At 48.6% G+C, this 10,540-nt stretch overlaps 1 long non-coding RNA gene across 1 annotated transcript; it reads left to right on the top strand.

The window, feature by feature from the left end:
• Positions 1-287: 287 nt before the first annotated feature.
• LOC311585969 lies at positions 288-5,813 on the top strand. The gene is made up of 3 exons (XR_014775409.1): positions 288-580; positions 2,808-3,139; positions 5,414-5,813. It is a non-coding gene; the product is annotated as an uncharacterized lncRNA (long non-coding RNA).
• Positions 5,814-10,540: the final 4,727 nt, after the last annotated feature.

Genomic DNA, 10,540 nt, shown 5'->3' with positions numbered 1-10,540 from the left:
CACCTTTTAGTAGTTAATGACCACTTCCCTCCCTCCTCCCCATATCTGTTTACTTAGGAACATCTCCTTGATTCTTAAAGGATGGCTTTACTGGGTATAGGCTTCTTGATTGACAGGTCTGTTTTGTTCTAGCTTAGCGCTATAACTCTCTTATCCCCAGTCCCCTGGCCTGGAGCATCTCTTCTGAGAGAGCTGATTGTCTCATAAGGGCTGCCTTGTGTGTAACACCCCTCTTTCCTGGTGCTACTTTCCCAACTCTCTCCTTGTCTTTGACTTTTAAAGTTTTCATTGCAGGGTGACCTGGGTAGGACTCTTAGGCTCTGTCTCTTTGGAAGCCTCTGGGGTTGAGGGAATCTAGATGCCCATTTCCCAACTCAGAACACTGGGAAGTGTTATGTTTGTGTTTCTTTAGGTAGTCTCTTCTGCAGTGTGACATATCTGGAGGCACGCTTGGTGCTGTTGCTTGAGTTTTGTGACATACTCTTGATGCTCACCGGCTTTATCTGGGTGTCCCCTTAGAACTCAGCGCAAAGCCACCAACCAGAGTGAGGAGAGAGTTGAAGGCTGAGAGGGTTGGCAGGTGAGTGAGGGTGAGTCTTGGGAGGTTCAGAGAAGGGGAAATAGCCTGGCGAACTGATGATAAATAGAGAAAGAGCAAGGTTGTAAGTTCTGGGGATCCAAAAGGATGTTATCAACAAATGTACAGTTTTGTGGTTATTGATTTACATTCTGAATGTTTATTGATACTCAAAGCAGGCACAACTTTAAAGGGATAATTTTGACCACACATACCAAGAAATATATATATATATATGTAAATTTTAGGCCCAAGAGTATGGGCATGGCCATGCTTATATTAAGTAAAAATGTGTATATATATATATATATATATATATATATATATACACACACACACACACACTCTGGGAGTTATCACAAAGCAAATAGTCTAGGATGTGCACAAGGCTATACAGGTACAAGTTTCCTAATGAAGCCTAGTCTGTAGTGGCAAGAATTCCAGCCATCCCTGATGTCCAGCATGGGTGACTGGCTGAATTAGAGAACACCCTGTTGTGGTGGTGAGTCCACGGTCCATCATTGCTTCTGAGCTTCCGTTCCACCCTCCCACTCTTGGCTCTGTGATGCTGAGCTGGGCTAGGCAGGCAGTCATGTCTGTGAGTTGTTAAACTGGTAGGTGGGCCTCAGAAAGCAACGGGAGGAGTGGACCCTCCCCCCTCCCCCCCTCCCCCCCCCCCCCCCCCCCGATTGCTTGCTGTTGATACCAAAGGCATGGTGGGAGCCAGGATAACCTTCAGTGAAGGGACCCTGAATCCACACTAGCTCTACTCTTTCTAATCTGTTCTGTTTTGGGCTTCCTTGAGGGTGCCAGTGCTAGTGGACACTACCCGGTCCTCAGAGGGCCTAAGTCCCAGCTAGATCTTACCTGTGTTGAAGATTCTGACAGGGTTCAGTGATCTAACCCCAAAACTGAGGAATGGCAGCTGTTTCTCAAATTCACCACTGAACTGTGATTAGCTGCTTACAATGTAGCACCTCCCATCCAGTTTGAAAAGAAATAGACTTATCCAGCCCAGCCAAAAAGCCCCAAACCAAAACCCAAACCAAAATCCATGCAGACCTGGGATCTACAGAAATGGAGATGTGTGCTTGAAAGCACAGCGCCGTGGAGGCAGAGACGGGAGGGTCCTGGGGTTGTGGACCAGCTGGTCTCATGAATTCAGGGTTCGGTGAGAATTGGAGGAGGAGATGGAGGAAAGAGAGATAGAGGAAGAGGAGGAGGAGCAGGAGGAGGAGGAGGAGGAAGAAAGGGAACACATGTTACCAGTAGCAGTTTTTGATGAGCAGTGTGCTCATGAACAGGAAAGTCCCTAAGACAGTACCTAGCTACATCCTTTCCTGCTGTGTCTCACCCGGATGTTCCTCGCCATGTCTGTGCCTCCTTCTGAGGGCCTTTGACTTGTCCCTGCTCTGCGTGCTTTCCTCCCCTCACCACACCCTGTGGAGGCCTGAGGGGGCTCTGGGTCCTGCCTATTCCACAGAGGAACCGGAGAGGCTCCCTTTGATGTGGGTATGGTCTAGGAAGGAATCACTTTGGAAAGACAGCCTGATGGGTCTCAGGTCCATTGCCATGGCAACAAAGCTGCATGTTCTGGAAGCTCTGATTTTGTTTTAGGATGTGGTGGCTGCTAATTACAGACAGTTCCAAGTCCCCCTTGCCCATCCCTAGGACACACACACTCTCTCTCTCCCTCTCCCTCCTCCCCCCCCTCTCTCTCTCTCTCTCACACACACACACACACACACACACACACAAGATTACTGACTATTCTTTTTTTTTTACTCCATCTTTCCAATTCTTTTTTGTGATTTACCTTAATATATACATATGCATGCATATATGCATTACATATAATAGGTGTTATAGAGATAAAATGGGAGGGACGGAGAGAGGAAGAGTGGGTGGGAGCTTGTCATATTTATGATTGTTTGCTTTCTTGGTTGTTATAGAGACCAAAAGTCAGATTAGAAAGCTGAAATATTTAAGCCAGGCTTGGGAAGGGAAGAGTGGGCTGATGATGGGCTCAAAGCAGACCTTGGCCACCTATGACTCAGAAGAGGCAGGTTTGGGCCTCAGGAGGATGCAGAGAGGTGAAGGAAGGGTGTGAAGGAGAACGGGATGAGTCAGGGCCCGGAGGCAGATGCCTGAGGTCCTCCATGCTCCTGTGCAGCCACGGTGTCCTCCTTCTCTAACATTTGTCATGCTTTGATGGACTTTCTGCCTCTAGATCTCCTCTGTTCCCCTTTTGCCTGTGGTCGGATCACTGGACATCCCTGCTTGGAAGGCTGATGCATGCGCCTTTGGGGTGATGGTGAATCCTTGGCATCAGCCACAACCCCATCAAGGATGCGCTCATCCAGAATAAGGGATATGGAGCCTCCTGGTCTTTCAGCTTTGGTCTCCTCCATCTGTCTTGGAATACACAGTGCCCAGTAGCCATGTCCAGATGACTCCCGCAGAATCTTTAAAAGTATTTTATTAGAGCATAAAATAAGAGATTGTGTGGACCGATCAATCAATCAATCAATCAATCAATCAATCAATTTGTGTGTGCGGCAGGTATGTGGAGGCTGGTGTCAAATGTCTTTTTCCATCATTGTCTGCCTTTATTTGTTGAGATGTAGTTTCTTGTTCAAACTCAGGGTTTGCTGATGCAGGGTGGCTTGCTCTGCGATCCTGTCTCAGCTTTCCCAGGCTGGCCTTACAGGCGGGGCTGCCCTTGGTCACTTGGCACTTACATGGGCTCTGGGAGTCAGTTTCCCCAGTCCTCTCCACTCTAGCTACTGATACATCTGCCCAGTGCCTGAACCAAGCTTTGAGGTCCTGCAGTGGGTATATTTTCATCAAAGGGCATTGAGGCACACCAGGACACCCTGTCTGCAAGCCCTTAGGAGGCTTGAGGTTGTCCTGGTTCGGTGAGTGCTGAGGGCAACGGGTGCTTGCCCCTACTAGAGTGAAGAGGCTGCTCTGAGAGGGTAAACTGTGCCAAACAGTTATGGGTTACGCAGCTGGTCACTCCCTGTGCCGCCTCACAACCTTGGCTGGTGGCCTGACCTAGTTCTTGTTCACACAGGCCCAGAGCTCATGCACCTTGGAGGACCAGGAGTGACTCATTTCTCTTTAGATTCTTCCATTATATGTTTAGAAAAGCAGCTCATGAGTGTGGCTGGGGGTCACCTTGTGGTCCCTTAAGAAGTTATTCAGGTGTGTGAGCCTTGCTCTGGCTGTCCTTGGTGGCCTTCCCTGGCATACGTATGGCTCTCTGCTGGTCACTTTACGAACAAGCCTGGTCCTCCTCAACCACATATATGAGGCAGAGGACAGAGGGCTCAGTCTTGCAATCAAGGGGACTGGGTCACAAACCCCACCGGTGCTGTTCGTTGGCTGAGGCCAAGTTCCTTAAGATGACAAGCTTCTGTAATTTCCTCTCTTAGTAACTGGGTTATGTATCGGTGACATCGGTGCCAAAAATGGCCATAAAGACGAAACACAATAATGTCTGCCCAATGCCTGTCAGTAGATACAGAGGCCTCATATCCGCTGACCTTAGGCCAGGCTGTGTATGACATCTTGACATTCATCCGCATATTAAACCTTCCCATCGGCTCTGTAAATGTTGTCATTGTCCGGTGCTTGATGGTGGAGAAACAGAGGCAGTGGGGTGAGGCCGCTTTCCCGAGGTGGGCTGCCTTCCTAAGTGGAAAAGCCAAGATAAGAATAAAGACCTCATGGCTTTAAGCACCAGGCAGATCTCCCTCTTAAGAGGTGGACTGTGACAGTGTTTTATGAGTCCAGCCTCTTGGAGACTTCCTGTGAGTGGTTTGAGCCCCAGTGGGAACTTCAAAAATAACTCCAGGCTTGTATTTTTTTCCCCCATTGTGGGAAGCAATATCGGACCCCAGGCTCTGAGGTCTCCTTAATACTAGACTTATTATAGCAAGATAGAACTAAATCCTACTTCTTTGCCTCTCTCTCCTGCCCCCCCTTTTTTTCTTCCTTCTCCTTACCTTTCTCCCTCTTTCTCCCAGAGGGACTCTTAGTCTCTTTATTTGAAGTGAACACTACCAACTAGGAAAAAAAAAAAAAAAAAAAAAAAACGAAATCAAGACATCAGCAGGGGTTGCTGACAGGACCTTTGAACTGACCGGAAAGAAATATAAAGGAAGTTACAGAGAGCTCTCTTGACTGATTTCCGTCCAAACTAAGAAAAATTGACACGAGTCCCCGAGCCCCTGGCGAGGAGCGGCGGTGGCTGACCTGTACTTGGCATGGGAAAGCCAGATGTCACCTGGTGTGCCCTGCACGCGTGGAGCACTGGGATATGGGACACAGACATTCACTTAAGTCAGGGCATGAAAGTGGGGTGTGGTGAATCTGGTGGAAAGTGGTGGGTAGCCGTCTCTGAGGATGAACTTGACCCCTTGGTAAATGAAATGGTCACAGAAGGTGTCTTCTCATTACCCTCCCATTCTGCCTTTTTGCAGAAAAGGGATGGGATGCAGTTATTTTCACCTCAGACGTGAGAGCACTGAGGTTTAAGGTGTTTGGGCAGGGAGCCCATGGGCGCCATAGTTAATGCCACCTCTATGACTCTGATACAGGGGGCGCTCATGAGCACTTGCTTGTGTTAGTGTGCATGCCCATATGTGACTGCACGTGCCAAAGGTGCCAGTGTGGAAGTCAGAGGACAATCTATAGGAGCCAGTTCTCTCCTTTTACTCTGTGGCTCCTCGGGTTGAACTCAGTTCATCAGATTTAACTGCAAACTGCCTTTACCTGCTGAGCCATCTCGTTAGCCCCTTGATACTGATTTCTCTCTTTCCTCCCTGCAAGGTGACTGACTCTGTGTTTTGACCTGTGGCCACGAGACTCTGTTGTGATCATTGAGACTGGGATGGAGGATAAGAGGACTCTTGAAAGTGCTGCTCCAAGAACAATGTTGTACTCAAAAGGACAAAGCTATCCAGTACAGTCTCCTTCCTGTTCCTACCCTCTACCTTTGGTGCCTGGAGCCAAGGCTGCCATCTTGGGAGCATGCCCTGACAAGTGCAGAGAGACTGTAGCTCATTTGGTAGACTGGTTGTCCAGCATGCAGTGGTGGACCCAGCACCACATAAAGCAGGCATGACTGTTATTCCAGCACTTGGGAGATAGAGACAGGAAAATGAGGAGTTCTACCCCAGTTTGGATCATGTGGAGATACATCCTGTCTCCCAAAATACCAAAAATTAAACCCCTGGGTTTTTAGTGCTGGACTCACACATGCTGTCCGCTCACCAATGTCCTTAGGGTCCCATCTGCAAGCATTTGCAGGTCTCCATCTACAGGGACTGGAGCCCTGACCTCTCCCCCTCGACCTCCCCCCCAACCCCCCCCCCCACCCGACTTCCTCCTTGATGGCACCTGGCTTCTCTGTCAGCCCCCACCCCCAGCTTCCAGCTTCAGCATGGCCCTTGAATATTCTTACTTGGCTGCATATGTTAAAGGTTACCAATCAACTTCCCCCCAAGGCTTTCCTCATCTCCTTGTATTTTATCCTCCCTGGTCCTGCTGAGGTTCTGACCTGCAGCATGCATGCGCTGACCTCCGCACACTCCCAGAGTCAACTGATTGCGCCTGAATTTTCACTCACACGTGCAAAAGGAGAGTGATTTTCTTCAACACGTGGCTTCCCATATTCAATATCTCCAAAGGGCCGGCATGAAAGGGCCCCCCCGCCCCACTGTCAGTGCTGTCTGGGCACCCAGATTGTACTCAACTGCATCTGGGTAATTTGTCCATCCTCTGCTCCAGGGAGGGGGAGGTGGTCTGTCAGAGTGTTGCAGAATTCAGTGCACACAGCAGGGATGGCATAAGCTGGATTAGAGAACCTGAAAATCAACATAGAAAGATGATTAAAGATAAAGATGATGGCTCTTTATTAGAAAGTGCTTGGGTAGCCATCTGATTTTTTAAAAAAAAGGGGGGGTCATGAATCCATGTGACTGATGTGACAGGACCTCAAATGCATTTCCTTTCTTTTCTCTCATTCTTTTTGTTGTTTGTTTGTTTTTATGAGACAGAATCTCTTGCTGAAGCCCAAGCTGGCCAAGAGTTCATAGTGATCCTCCTGCCTCAGCTTTCTGAGTGCTGGAATTAATGGGTTTGAGCCTCTGCTCCTGAGTAGAGGTCAGGATGGGGAATCATAAGCTAGAACACCAACCCACACACTTCTCTGCCCTCAGACGACTCCTTTTCCAAATATGTGCTAAAGTCTTGGGGCAATGGAGGAGGAGGAGGGGGGAGGAAGAGGAGGAGGAGGGGGAGGAAGGAGAGGGGGAGGAGGGGGAGAAAGACAGGGAGGAGGAAGAGGAGAAGGGAGGATCTTACTTTCAGGGGAGGGAGGGAACCCTGTGGCTCATAGGTTTCTGGTTCCAAAAAGAAAGACACAGAGCTCTTGTGCCTTGACCCCATTTCCTATGGCTGCTTAGAGAGACAGAGACAGAGAGACAGAGACAGAGACAGAGAGACAGAGAAGTGGCTTGTGTGGAGTTGGCCTCTACCATGTGCTGACGGAACTCAGGTCAGGTCTACTTGTTCCTGGAGAGACTATCCATATGAGAGAGAGCACAACGGAAAAGACCAAGGAGTCCTAGCTCCATGGGGCTCAGGGGCTCCTGCTCTTGAGGGTCATCTGTTATTGGCTTGTCTTTACCCATTAACAGTGGGCTTCCTGGAGGCAAACCCCTCATCAACATAGCTTTATAATATAATTGTTAGAATTCTGCCTACCTGTGATGTCATTGCCTACCTGCCATGGGGGCGTTGTCCTGCCTAGGGCTATATAAAGGGACAGCCGCTCCTCCTCATGGCTTTCTCTCTTCCCCTCTCTTCCTCTGTCTCTGTCTCTGTCTCTCTCTTGGGGTACCCCTTTCCCCTTTCCTTCTCCCCTCATGCTCATTTAATAAACCTCCTATATTCTAATATCTTCTATCTAGCATCTTATTATCTTATTGCCTTATATCTTATTTTAATCATAGAAATAATGCCCTGGAAAGTGATGCTAGCACCGTGGAAATGTGTGGCTTTGGGCAGATGACTCTCTAAGCCTCAGTTTGCTTTACTGGGAAATGGGATTTAAAATAGAACCTTTGAGGTTGGGGACATGGCTTGGCTGCTAAAACACTTGCTTAAGGACCTAGATGAGTGGATACTGGAGGGTCTCTCTCTCTCTCTCTGGCCAGCCAGCCTCACCTATGTAGTGAGTGCCAGGCCAGATCCCTCCTCAAAAAAAAAAAAAAAAAAAGGATGGTGTCTGAGGAACAGCATCTTGGATTGTCCTTTGACTTCTACACATATGAATAGACATGTGTACACATGTGCACACACAAATACACAGTGCTTTTCCCACAAGAGGATGATGAGAATTGAATTAGGCAAGCCACATACAGTGCCTGACACACACAATGTCTTAGCCTACCTCCACTAGGTTCTTTTTTTAATATAAAGATTTATTTATTATTTATATAGTATTCTGCCCATTATATGTGTGCCTGCCCACCACAAGAAGTTACCAGATCTCATTACAGGTGGTTGTAAGCCACTATGTAGTTGCTGGGAATCGAACTTGGGACCATTGGAAGAGCAGACGATGCTCTTAACCTCTCAGCCATCTCTCCAGCCCATGCTACTAGGTTCTTATCACAAGTTTTCCTGCTGTTTGGGGAAGCTAACCATTCTGATGGCCTCAGTGCGAGGTGACAGCAGTTTCTTCTCATTCTGGAATCTGTGGAAAAGTTCAGCAACCCAGGGAAGTGTTGCTGGCAAAGTTCATCAAAGATGCTTCCTTGGGCATCTGTGTCTGCCCAGTTCTGGACATCTGTCTCACCCCTGCAAGGCAGAGTGAGCATCCGTCACTGTCAAATGCCTTGACTCATGTGAGTCGCTAGCTTCACCCACAGCTTGCAGCAGCTTGGACCATCCACCTGGCCCCATAAAAACCACTTAAAGGCAAATGTGTGCAGCCAGCAATTCCACCTTCCCATTTCTCTTGCAAACGCTCACACGGAGGCCCGTAAAAGGGTCGTTCATCGCCTCTCCGTTTGCGACAGATGCAAAATAGAGAGCGCTTGCTCATGCAACATGAGGAGATGGGTTAAATAAATCATAGTTGTCTCTGGAATGACAGAACACAAGCAGCAGCTCAAAGCCGTGGGAGCGATCTATGGAAATATCTGCAGGCTGTATTGATAGGTGGGGGGTAGTGGCCGAATAATCGCATCTGTGTGAAAACAAAATGGAAAGCCGAGTTATTGAACATGGCATGTAGCCGCGTACAGAGAAAGCTCACCAGTGGAGCTGAGTGTAATTGGAGGGTAAAGAAGCAAGCCAGAGATTTTTCTCCCTGAAAAATATGGATGTTTTCTAACACACACACACACACGCACGCACGCACGCACGCACGCACACACTTATGCACGGACAGTGGGCTGAGGCTGTACCTCAGTCGGTAGAGTGCTTGCCTTGCAGCACAGAGCCCTGGGTTCGATCCCCCAGCACACATTAACTGAGGTGTGATAGTGTCTGTCATCCCAGCACTTAGAAGGTAAGAATGCACCACGAAACACACATGCACATGCATGCACTCCAACTTACAAACACTTGTTTGCACACATAGACCTGCATACTCACAAAAAATGCAAGAAGGCATGCAGCATGCATGTACAAGTCCATGAAGGCGTGCATGCACATGCATGCACACACGGCAGACATTCATGCACACACACGCATGAATTCATGTATGTACACAGGCATGCACAGACATGCACACAGACATGCACCCCCCACACACACACACATGCACACACAGTGGGCTGAGGATGTACCTCAGCTAGTGGAGTGCTTGCCTAGTTAGTGTCTGTCTGTCATCCCAGCTCTTAGGAGGTAGAGGAGGGATGATCAGGAATTTAAGGTCATCCTTGGCTAAGCAGGGATTTGGGAAGCCAGCCTGGGCTACCTAAGACTCTATCTTAAACACACATCCGCACACGTAACATTCCAATCACATTGCTGAAGAACACAATCTCAATACAACACCATAAAAAGGAATAGCTTCCCACTGCCTTGCACAAAATAGAAATAAATGACGGAGTGCTCATGGGCAACCGCACGCTACTCTAGGCTGCACACTCCATGGTAGGGATCCAGTGGAGTGGTGAGCAGAAGGAGCTCTGCACGGTGGGTGTGACTCCGCTGAGGAGCAAAACCAGGCAGAAGGGAGCAAGGGTGCTTCAGGCAGGCTCCCGGCTACAGTGGGTGATGAGGCAGCCTGGTGGGGTGCCTATGGAAGCTTCCAGACACAGCCGTGCTCTCTTGATCTGTGTTCAGGTTGTACTGGTCTGTCCAGTTTAGGAAAATTCATTAAGTCGAGGGCCTATGATTTGTGTACTTTTCCATATGCGTGTCACACACCAGTAAATGTTAAAAAGAAAAAAAAAAGAGTCAAGGCATTAACTTTTTTTTTTTATATGACAGAAGGAGAAAGCTCTTTATCTTCCTAGAAAATCCACCATAAACCAGTCGTTCCATTTGGGAAGGCTTTAACAGGAGTAAACAATCATTTATTTAATGAAGGGAGGAGCCCTGAGCTTTCATCAGATTTTCAAAGGGAGCCTTCACCCCTAGAGCGATTAAGAACAAATGCTAGGGCTGGAAGGGGGTTGAGGGACTGGAGAAAGAAATTCAGAGAGAAATATGCTTCCTGCTATCAAGGTATCCGCCAGGAAATGTCAAGGGAAGGCTGCAGGAAGCGTGGAGGTCATGGTCAGTTCGAAGCACAGCCCTGCTTCAAGCTCTCGGCCGCAGGGTGGGGGCTCAGCCCTCCCTGCACACGTGCAGTTCACAGAGGCAGAGAAGCTACAAGGTGATTTAGAGAGAGGCTCAGGCTGGGCTTGGGGGTGGGGGTGGGGGTGGAGTGCGCTG

This window comes from Acomys minous, assembly GCF_964271855.1.
Source record: "Acomys minous genome assembly, chromosome: 16".
NCBI lineage: Eukaryota > Metazoa > Chordata > Mammalia > Rodentia > Muridae > Acomys > Acomys minous.
Note: the sequence above shows the minus strand (reverse complement) of the source record. Positions and strands in the feature narration are given on the sequence as shown.